We start from the raw sequence: 12,325 nt of genomic DNA, 5'->3' as shown, positions 1-12,325 counted from the left end.
GATGTTTTGAGTTCGTCGGTGAACCAGGAGGCTTTCTTGCTGCCGGGTCTGCTGGGAGGGTTCTTCAGTGGTGCGAGGTCATCGGCGCAGTTGGTGAGCCACTGTGTGAAGTTGCGGGCTGCTTCGTTGGGGTCCGTTGCGCGGGAGGGTTCAGGCTGAGGGAGGTGGTGAGCTGGTCGGCGGTGATCTTGCTCCAGCTCCTGCGAGGAACCTGTTACGGGTGGTGGAGGGTCATGGTTCTTCTGAAGCTGAAGTGGACGCAGCTGTGATCCGTCCAATGGAGTCCGGTGGAGTGGCTGAAGGAGATGTACTTGCTGGAGAAGAAGACGGGGTCCAGCGTGTGGCCGACGTAGTGGGTGGGGGTGTTCACCAGTTGCTTGAGTCGTCCAATGGAGTCCGGTGGAGTGGCTGAAGGAGATGTGCTTGCTGGAGGGGAAGACAGGGTCCAGCGTGTGGCCGGCGTAGTGGGTGGGGGTGTTCACCAGTTGCTTGAGTCAGAGGTTGGCAAGGTTGTCCAGCAGGGTGGTGGTGTTGGTGTCGTTGTTTTTCTCCAGGTGGAAGTTGAGGTCCCCTAGGAGGATGTAGTCAGCGGAGTGGAGGGCATGCTGGCTGATGAAATCTGCGATGTCTTCGCTGAATTGGGTGCGTGGTCCCGGGGGTCTGTGGATGAGGGTGCCTCTGAGGGTGGTCTTGGGGTCGGTGTGTACCTGGAAGTGGAGGTGCTCAGCGGCGGTGAAGGTATCGTCGGAGTTGGTCGTGATGCAGATGGTGTTCCTGTGGACGATGGCGATGCCTCCTCCGGTCTGGTTGACGCGGTCCCATCCGTCCGGGATGGCTATGGCAATGTCGGGCGCTGAGGAGGCGTTCAACCAGGTTTCCGTGAGGAAGGCGATGTCTGGTGATGTTGTGTCGAGCAGGTTCCAGAGTTCAACGGCGTGTCTGTGGACGGAGCGGGTGTTGAGCAGGATGCACTTGAGGTGGTTGTTGCTGGTGCCTGGCCTTTTGGGTGCGGTGCAGGTCCGGAGGCAGGTGAACTTGCAGGCTTGGCAGCTGAAGGGTCTGTGGGTGCGTTTCGGGGTGGCTCGCTAGCAGGCGGGGTTCCAGTCGGGTTTGAGTGCGTTGAGGGTGGCGGCGTCGTAGGTCTGTCGTGTGGGCTGGCATCATCGGGGGCCAGGGGTCCTGGCGCTGGGCGCGGGCCAGGCGCAGACGGGCGCAGACGGGCTTGCCTTTGGCACGCCTTCGGCGCACAATCGGCACGCCCGCTGCGCGCGTCCGCTGCGTGGTTGTTCTGAGGTCATCATAAGTAAGGAGCCGGGAGGGAGGAGCAGCTGGGTGGCGGGAGCGGGGCGGCGAATGGGCTGGAAGGGGGCGGGCCACAGGGAGGCAGCAGCGGGAAGAGTCTGGAGGTGGGCGGCTCAGCGGCGGCTGGGTGGTCCGAGGAGAAGCGGCAGCAGACAAGCAAGGCAATCAGGCGAGCGGCAAAACAGCAGGCAGGCTTGCTGGCAGGCAGCAGTGCGTGGGGGCGACCTAGCCTGGTGCCAGGCTCAGCGTTCGCAGAGTTCAGTTCACAAGAGAGTGGCCATGATCATCATCGACCACCTCCACCCCCTAATGCAGTGTGGTGCAATATCGTTTATAGTTACAGTATACCAGCCTTTTCCGATGACAGTGCAGCATGGTTGGAAAAAAGTATGAGGTCAATCAACACCATATGTCTTTCATTGACAAGTATTCTATGCCTGGCTTATCTAAGTTTGTGAACCAACCAATCAAATGCCCAGAGTGATATTTGATAGAAACTGATGTGCTTCTGCTAACTGATCTGTGGTACTGCATTACAGTTGTGTCTGGGATCTAAATGATGTGTAATGTTTTATTTTATCAACACAGAACATCAGTGATGCCGGGACAGGAGAAGATGGGCCAGTTGAAGGGAGAGAAGTGGCAGCAGGGATGGTCACTGGTAAGTCACATTGTTTTTTGCAATTACTGCCATGGCTTCGCTCGTTGTCTTCAAAAGTGACCGTGAAGAGAAACCCCCCCAACTTTACCTGCCACACCATCTGCAACAAAGCAAAATCTCACATAATGAGCTTTGATGGCTTGAGGGAGATATTAAAGAATGGGCGGTAACTTAAATCAAGGGAAATAGCTTATGAGTGAAAAGGTGCATGGGTGAAAGGGTGCGTGGGTGGGTAAGGGGATGGATGGGTAAAAGGTTGATTTAAAAATAGGGGTTGCTATTAAATGGGTAGATTATGTATTGGAAAGTTTTGCGAAAGACACAATGGGAGAAAGCAAAGCTTAATCATGGTGGTTATGAATGAACTAGAATGAAATGGTGAATGAATGTTTTGGATTGTTTGGATGAATAAGCAAGGCAGCTCTTCTTCTCATGAGGAGCATGCTGCTCACCTACTTTGCTTACTTGGTTTATGTGGGGTTAGAAATAGCATTCAAAACTATGGTTCTAAGCAGGGCTTATTTATTTTTATTCTTTGTTTCACTCCCTTGACCCACTGTATTTGTTAAGTGAGCCAGATCTATCCTACCTATCATTCATCCCCCCTACAATTTTTGCCAGCTATGACTGAAGTGCGATATAGGTCAACCAATTTGTAACAGCAGTGCTGGCTGTGTAACGTGTGCCTGTTTCAGTTAATGAGGCAGTTACAATGTTTTCAATGCATTGCAAACCAAGCACATTAGGTATGTTGTTCCTTCGCCCACTCAGTCACCTCTTAGTACTTCACTCCATTTTTTTCCCTAAATTAATCGGTTCTAGCCTACCAAAATTGGAAAATATATCCTTGGCATGTGCCACATTTAATGCAATACCCAGGTGAAGTGATTTCAGAATATATTTCATGGTTTCCCATAACAGATTTAATTTACACTCCTACAGATCTTTCCCTTACGAATTGTACAGTGACTGAATAAACCAAACCTTCAGTATATTGGCCCTCTATTTTATATAAGCAAAAAAGCTCTACCCTGCCTGTCTTATCCCTCCACTCTACCCCCTGCAGTAGAGAAAATCAAGTTTACTTCCTTGGTTACTGCCCAGAAAATGAATTTGTTGGATATACGTGCTGGTGGGCAAGGCCACACAGTAAAATAGGACTCAGTACATGATTTGATGTCAAGTTTGCCATATAGGATAAAAATGGGCAAAATTAAATCTATTTAGCTTCTTTCTTTATCTGTAGTGCAGTCCATTAGATTAATTTTCTTTAACGTCTAGTTATGGCAGACAGGATAATATATTAATATCCGCATTTCATACATGAGGTGAGTGACTGACGTAGTATCTTATTTATTATTCATCTGCCTCTTTGGAGAGAGGGTAGATAGATGCAAAAACAACAGTTGATGGACAGAATGCAGAACAAGGTCATACATTCATCCCAGTACAGAGATCTGGGCCTAAATCCATTGTTTTTTTGCTCACCATACCATTCCAGTTTGAACCCAGCCATACGCAATCAGGGAACAGTTCAGCCCGAACTCCCAAGCCAGGTCCTCCCTGGACTGGAAACAAGCATCCTAGGACTGGTTTCGGGCTTTCAGCCCTCATCAGCCAGGATAGCTTGATTCCAGTGGCATGGAGAGCACGGGACTCACGTCTGAGCATACCCACCCACTCGGGGTGACAAATGCAAAAACAACAGTTGATGGACAGAATGCAGAACAATGTCATACATTCACCCCAGTACAGAGATCTGGGCCTAAATCTATCATTTTTTTGCTCACCATGCCATTCCAGTTTGAACCCAGCCATATGCAAATCAGTCCTGACTCTGTGCCCCATGGGAACAGTCCAGCCCGAACTGCGAAGCCAGGTCCTCCCTTGACTCGAAACAAGCATCCTAGGGCCGATTTCGGGCTTTCAGCCCTCATCAGCCAGGATAGCTTGATTCCAGTGGCATGGAGAGCCCAGACGTGGGTCCCATGCTCACTACGTCACTGGAGTCAAGATATCCTGGCTGAAGACGGCTGATAGCCTGAAACCGGTCCTAGGGTGCTTGATTCCGGTCCAGGGAAGACATGGCTTGGCAGTTCAAGCTGGACTGTTCCTGTGAGGCACAGGGTCAAGACTGATTTGCATATGGCCATGTCTGAACTGGGGTGGCGTGGTGAGCAAAATAATGATGGATTAAACCCAGATCTGTGACTGGGGGTGAATGTTTTGCCAATGTGCAACATTCTGTCCATCATCTTGTGTGAGAGGGTAGGTAGATAAATGCATTTGGCGAAGAGTTGGGCCTTTGAAATTGAACATAGAAAGTTGTCAACTACAGCTGCAAACAGTTTATGAAAAATGGAAGGTGCACTAGGAAAAACGCTTCCAAATGTAAATAACGAAGTCCTTTGGATTACTTTTATTCTTTATGATAAAGCATGCAGTCAGATATCAGCCAACACGTTTCGTTCTTTACAAAATAACTTCTTCAGGGCAAGATTGGTAATCATCAATGGTCATGTGACATTCAAAACATGGAGGGATATTGGTTAAATACCTACTGAAAACCCCTTGATAAGAGTTCCAAAGCACTGAAAAGCCTTTAGAAGAAACAAAATAATCAAATTATTGTTTTTTTAATCCTGTGATGTTATTCGCTTCCTGTTAATACTTTTCTGCCACACAGTCAATGTTGTTTTTGTGTTTGGCACAATATGTGGTTAAAACATAAAACTTGCCTTGTGACTCTCCTAATCATAATCACATCAAATACATTCCAATGGTCCTAGGGGACCAGCAATATACTGCTACTGTGCCATCAAAAATGTAAAACAATTGTTACAAAGAGCATTATTTACAATTTGTCTTTTTTGTTTTTCTCAATATAGTTGCTCCTGCTGGTCCAGTCACACCACCCAACAGGCAGCAGATAGCGGCCCAGTTGTGGTGGCTGAGGGTGGAGCATATCCAGCTGGAATACAAGTGGCTGGTGGTACTGGAAGAGGAGGAGGAGGAGGAGGAGGAGGAAATAAATGTAGAACAGCCAGGCCCCAGTGCAGCCAGTCCCCCTGGCCTCCAACCATCCCAGCCATTCCATTGCCAGTACAGCCACCAGCCAACTGCTGGCACCCCCACCAGTGAAGCAGGGTCTAGTTTTACCAAATAATACATTAGCTATTTTGTCCTACGTCTGAAGCATGAAAGTCTTAAATGGCCCTCCCATCCCAATGTGCAGGACTTTGCTAAATTGCCCATACTCTCAGTACCTCCCTAACCAGACTACAGATATTTATCTTGCGAGGCTATGAACTCAGCCACTGTCTTTTTGGTAAACAAGTCCCCAAGCCCTCACTGCCCACCTCTGCCCTCGATGTGCACTTCTGTTCTGCACATCACGATTATATAGCACCATTATATAGCACAAATATCAAACATCCATTAGATAGAGGAACACAATGGGGTAAGAATCAGGTGGGGGCTAGCTGGAACATTGCATTTCTTCACATCTGATGTTTTTCTGCTTGCATTAGACATTTAAGACAGCAACATGACCAAATCAATAGCCTATAACCTTTTGTATTATTCTGGTTTCTTTTAAACTTCTGAGAAGTGACGCACATTGTTTTCGAGAAACGTACACATTTTTATGATTGAAGATCAAACATCCGCCATAATCTGAACACCTTCTTGCACTCTTAACCATTTTATTTAGCATCTCCTATTGAGGTTGTAAGGCTCATTCTGTTTTAAAATTAATTTTCTCTCTCTCTCTCACTCTCTCATTTTTGCGATTTTATAACTTATTAGATTACATCTTAATCTAAAATGAGTCTTTGGCACTTACCACTTACTAGATTTCCTAGTTATTTTTGACTAGAGATGTGTCCCTTACACATTTATTATTGTTTAAATTACTTTTGAATAACGGTGCCACTCTGACTCAGTTCCTAGATCTCACACATGTGTTTCCTTCTTTTAGATAGCGTACCTCTTCTCAAATTAAGGTGGTATAGCACCACCCTAAAATCACCCTCTAACTCTGGCGTTCCACGAAGGGACATGCAAGGAATTTCCAGCCTGCAGGGAGAGGGAACCTTCCCCTGTGGCTGTAAATTGCGTTTCGGTGCCTCTTTCTGACTGAACAACCACACACAGGGTTAAATCAAAGACTTTTATTTTTTCCTCTTTGCCACGCCCTAAGTGTGATGTTTGGCTGTGGTTGGTTGAGAACCTATAGGTGCAGTGCTACCCAAAGCCACAGATCCATGCTGACTGGGTGCTTTGCCACATCAAACAACCCCCTTTCAAAAGCGGCATGCAATGAGCCAGGATCTATTGTTAGATTTTGACGTTGTGTTTTTTTTTGTTTGTGTTCCCGTTCGCGGTTTTCATATTATATATCTCTCTTCATATCACCTATCTAAACAAGATAGGAATCACTTGTCTCATTAGTCTGTCAGTGGAGTAGATAGTCATCCAAACAACAATGACCGGGTCCTCATAGGCAACTTTATATAGATTCAAATGTGTAAATCATATTGTAATTTTACAATTATCTCCCCTTTCTTATATTGCACTTGGGGTAGAGAATACAGCGTTTATTTGCCAACTGAAAAAGCCTCCATCCCAACTGCGACAGTCTCTATGAAAGCACCAAACAATAGTGTGTAACTACTGTGAAAAAAGTGTGCAAAGGCGAGATGACCCCTCACGGGCGAACCACCATCGGGATACCTGATAGGTACTTACCAGATAAGCCCTGTTCTCATCATTGGCGGTCATCAAGCCAAAAATAAATGTGTTCAAACAAAGAAAAGTGAGTGCAGTGAAAAGGTGAAAAAAAACACAATGTGTAATTAAAATGCATAGGTATGCACATTACTGACTCTTTTATTCTTTAACCCCCAAGGACCTCCCAATTTTTTTTTAAATCGTGGGATGAGCGTATGATACGTGTATCGCGTGAAAAAGAAAAAAAAACTGAAGCCCGCTTTAGTGCTAATTAGCCCCCGGGGGGGGCAAAGTCCCAGGGGCAATCTGATTTATTATAATGGAGGGCCCAGAGGGGTCCCCCAGCCCCGGGGACCGCCACGCCCGGGGCTTTATTGTTATGTATGCGGAGGGCTCACAGTCCTCCGCAGCCCCGGGGACAGCCACCCCCCGGCGATCCCATCCGGGGCTTCTTTTTTTTTATTAGAAAACCTGTGGGGGGGCCTCAAGCCCTACCACCCGCCCCAGAGGCCGCCACCTCCTCTGGGCATTACATTTTTAGATTGTGGGATCTGTGACGGACCCCCCAGCCCCGGGGACCACCACCCCCTCAGGCTTTTAAATGTTGAGAGGGGGGCCGCGTAGCCCCTCTCCTGGAGCCCAAGATGGCCCTGGGGACCGCCACCCCCCCAGGGCCGGCTCATGCAGTGTCCCGTGGTGCCCACCCCAGGACACCGCCATTTGCAATGACAGGGCGGAAGCATCGCGGCTCCCACCCTGTCATTGCAATCTTCTTTCCTATTTGGAAGAGAGAGCAGTTTCCAAAAAGGAAAGCAGATTGCTTTTCCTCAGGGGGACCAGAATGTTAGCTGCTCTCCCTGAGGAAAAGCAATGCCGGCTCCCGAAGGACGCGGCGAGCCGGCTGGGACCTTGTGGGCATTGGGGCTCCCCCCACGGTCCCCAACATTTTATTTAAGCCTTGGGTGATGAGGTCCCTGGGGATAATAAAAATGAGTGATAGGGGCTATTTATTTTTTACAGTAAAATTAGGGTGCGCGTTGGGTATGCGTATCGTACCACGTATGCTGCGAGATTTCTAATGCGTTTCTATGTGTTTAGATGTTGGGTGGCTCTTAAAAGAGGGCACTGTTCCATCGGTGAATGTGCAGTGACTTTACATGCACACCCCGAACTGGGAAAGAAAAAGAAAAGGCAGGGATCCTCTAGAAGGAGAAGAAAGACTAGGTTTGGTTTAGGACCCTCTCAGTGTTCACCATAGGGGGGGGGATAAGGGAAAGACACTATATGTCTCTTGTTGCCCTCACACACCCCGAAGGATGTCATGATTCATCATCGGGCGGTGCTCCTCGTTGGGCCGGCGCTGCAATGCCCAACGGGTCCCCTGAAGGGTCACTTTGGCGGAGATCTTTTGAGAGAACAGCTGTAAGATGTGTGCGGGTATGTGGAGGGGGTCCTCTTAGGTGATGGTGTAGGTAATAAGTGGATAAAAATGGCTAGGGGATACCAGGACGTAATAATTTTAATAGTGAAAAATAGGTTCCCCTGTCATACTAAAAAACCAAGAAGGTTGTGGGTTACAATGTGGGAATTTTATGTACCCTAAGTAATATGTGGTCAGGTCAACATGTTTTGCGCTGGCGTGGTCAGAATGATCCAGTGCGCTTCGTCAGGACCAGTGTGAAAACCTAACAAGACTCAAGGTCGGGTGGTTTACAAAGTATGTGAAAATGTGAAGGGGGATGAAATGCGGCATTCAACATTGTAAACCATCCCACCCTTCTGGAGACCCTGTCGAAGCGTTCTGGCATTAATGGCACAGTACTAAAATGGTTCACCTCCTTTCTTCAACACCGCTCGCAACAAATCAAAATTAACTCCTGCCTCTCAAAGCCAACAAAAGTCACACTTTGGGTCCTGCAAGGCGCGATCCTCTCCCTGTCCCTCTTCAATCTCTTCATGGAGCCCCTCACAATCATATTGAAAAAAGCTGGAGTGAATTACCACCTTCATGCGGACAACACCCAAATCTATTTCAGGATCAAGTCACCCAGCAACATCCAACTCTTCAATACCACCCTAACCGAGATCCAAACTTGGTTCTACATTAACCACTTAAAGCTCAACCCAGACAAAACGGAACTAACCCTATTCTCTCCAAAAAGTAACCATCGTCCATTCCAAGAGTGGCTCAAGAATCTGGTTGCCTTAAACTTCCCCCTTACCTTATCCGACTCAGTTAAGTCTCTAGGCCTCACCCTTGACAAGAACTTATCAATGGAGGCCACATCAAAAACTCAGCAAAAAGTGCTCTTCTCTCTAAAACTCCTCAAGAAATTGAAACCTTTTCTATCCCACGATGACCTCAAGACAGTAGTCCAAACCCTAGTTCCCTTTAAAATCGACTACGGGAACGCCATCCTTACAGGGACTCCAAAAGGTCACCTAACCCTTCTAAGGGCAGTGCTGAACATGTCCGCTTGACTCATATCTGGAGTTAAAAGATTTGAACACATCACTCCAGGTCTCAACTGCCTCAATTGGCTTCCCATGGAAGGGAGATGTATCTAGAAGCTGGCCTGCATCACACACAAACCTTTCACTCTAATGCCCCCAACTACCTAAATAACATACTGATAAGAGCAGGTCAATCCAGAACGCCGAGAAGCTCCAACTCACTCCTTCTTATTTCTCTGAAACTGAAAAAGAAAACCACTCAATACCGATCGTTTTCTGGCAACGCTCCAGGATAGGTAACGCTCTCCCTGAAGTCCTCAAATCCAACCCCTCCTTCTCCTGTTTCAAAAGGGACCTGAAACTCCTTAGCCTAAACAAATACTTTCATGACCAACGTCAACTAACCTAGACTTCTATATCCGAGTTGTCTCCTCTCTCTCTTGACATTCAATGATAGTGGGTGAGCGGACTATATCATTCTCACCTTTTCCTTTTTATTGCTCTCTCCCCCTCCGCTGCACTGCATATTTATTTCCCATGCTGTATTTTTCTTTGGTTTACTTCCTTACTACCGGCCTACTATGTAATGTAATGTCCTTCTGTTGTTTACTGTGTGTATATAAAGTGCTCTGATACCTACGGGTCAAGCTAGCCCTATATAAAACTTTTTAAATAAAATAAATCTGAAACGTATTAAACGAGTCTCGTGTTTTGACCACCTAGGTGTTAGACATTCAGACAAACTATCTTGGAAGCCACAGCTAGAGAAAAGCAAATCCCTGCTCTATCACAGATCTTTGGTCACTCTGGAGATATAGAGATCAACATCAAGTAGGGAATTGACCCCGGTTTTAGAGGTGTATAGAGCAGTTGCACTGGGTGGGGCCATATACAGTGCGGAACTATGAGCTATAGTGACACGAGCCCTCTACTAACATCAAAAAATAGTTTTCTAAGATCACACTTAAACTTCCCTTGTGTACTCTTATGTTTCCATTAATATGGGACTAGAACATCCAGAGGGTGGGTCATTTTGTCATACTCAGAATCTTAAAGTATTGGATTAGCTTATGGACTACCCCAAGCTGATTTCCTACAGAATTGCCATCAATGAACTTATTGCGCTCAAAAAGAACCTACGCCCTGGCTTAAGATGGTTAAGAACTCTGCTTTACCTTACATCTGCCAGACGTATTGTTGTACTTTGGCAGCGATTAGGTTAGCATTAGCAGAAGACATCCTGTATTTAGAGACTATCTTGTCCATTTTGTGGAATCCATTTTGTATTTCTGTCAGCCATTTTGTTTGCCATGTGCTACCATGTGCTCGCCATGTGCTCTGTTCCACCTTTCTGTTAACTGCTCTTGAAATCTGCCTAGAGACCAGATATATTTAGCATCTTCCACCTTCGCACATGCTCAGTTGATCTTGCAGCTGTCTTTGCAGCTGCCACTAGAATGTAACTGTCAGGATGGGTTTGCCAAAAAACAGCCACTGTTAGCGCCTCCCACTTGTTGACTGTGCATTTTCTGTATGGCCATATATGTACCTAAAACCAGCATTTTGTACTTGTACCGCCTTCATTTGAGCCCCTGTGTGGGTATAAAAGGACAAACCTCCTTCCATTCAGGGTGCTACTTCATACATTACCGAAGGGTGTTGTGTGAATGTAGTTCCACCTCATGAGGTTTTAAAAATCTATTTTCTATTCCAGTTTCTGTGCCAACTTCTTCCTATTGGTCTGAGGACTCTGTGCAGAGTAGGGGGAACCCCCTGCACTGGTAGGCCTTGCTGAGGCCCACTACTACAAATTGGCGCCCAATGTGGGGCTCATCAGCGACTCGGATGCCCGAAGGACTGGTCGAAACGAAGGATTAGAATCTTGCTTTGGACGCGATCGCTGCCTGAGGAGACCCGAGTAATGGCAACCCCGGCGTTTTTCCTTTCTTTCTGATCTGACCATCCAGGTGATGCCGGTCCTCGACTGAGATCTCTTCTGTTGATTCGTCGTGCAGTGACCATTTGGTCGATTTGAGAACTTGGCTGCGTCACTTGCTGTTGGTTTTTGATGCCTTGGATTGGTAAGGTAGTTTAGTAAAACTTACTGAGGCTTTTGATTTGAAGGATTGGCCAATATTAGTATTTGTTTGTAAGGTATATATAAATTGCAATTTATATAGGCAGGTAATGAGGAGGTTTTTCTCTATTTGAATTTGTTTGAACGGCGCAACGTACAAAGAGTACCTTAAGCGCTACTTTGATTATAATACTGCATATTCTGCACTATTTTTGGCATGCCTGTTTCCAGCACACTTCGTAGGATGTGTTGCTTTTGTAGAGGTTCCAGTTTGAGACTCGATGAAGCACAACCGCCACCCCCCCGGAGGGGACGCCTAATAGGGACATGTATATTAAGTATGGTATTTCTTCTATTATGTACAGCACGTTATGGAATAAATACACTTGTAAGGATCCTGAGTTGCATTGGCCTATGCATGGGTCATTTGATTTGCGAAAGATTCAGTATGTGGAACAATGTATGTTTAAGTGAAAGACTAGGCAAGATATGTTTGACTGTGTGCGAATGTGGGAGAAAGAAGTGTGTGAACGAATGAAGCGTGGGCAAACCTTGATTGAAAAAGAACAGCGAAAGAACATTTATGTGAAAGCATTAGAGTTAAAAAACAAGGAAACAAAAGAACTAAAAAAGAGAGAGGATAGGGAGCCCCATTTACAGGTAACTGGCCAATACGCTGTTAGGCAACTCCTTTATCCTAGCCTTAATAAACTGCAAGATGATTTCTTGTTATTAGATCGTTCTCCACCTCCGTATATTTTCCCTTCCACTCCTCATAAGTCTGATGAGGAATCTTCTACAGATCAGGATAAAGCACGAGAAACTTGTTCTATGTTGCCCACTGCGCGTTCTGCTGAGCTTAGATTTGCTGCTCGCAAAGCCGCCCATAATACTGCTTCTGCCTCTGAGCTTTTAGATGACATGAAGAATTGGCAGGAAAGGGAGCAAGTATATTTTACAGAGGGGTTTGCCGTAGAAGTAGTTGAACGGTTTAGGAAACATTCTGAGGAATTGGAGCCTGTTGATATAGCAAATGATTGTAAGCAAATGCGTGATGGTCTTTTTCTCTTTTCTCAGGTGGCTGACTCTATCAGGCATTT

This window comes from Lissotriton helveticus, chromosome 6, assembly GCF_964261635.1.
Source record: "Lissotriton helveticus chromosome 6, aLisHel1.1, whole genome shotgun sequence".
Taxonomy (NCBI): domain Eukaryota; kingdom Metazoa; phylum Chordata; class Amphibia; order Caudata; family Salamandridae; genus Lissotriton; species Lissotriton helveticus.
The sequence above is the reverse complement of the archived record's forward strand: the minus strand, read 5'-3'. Positions refer to the sequence as shown.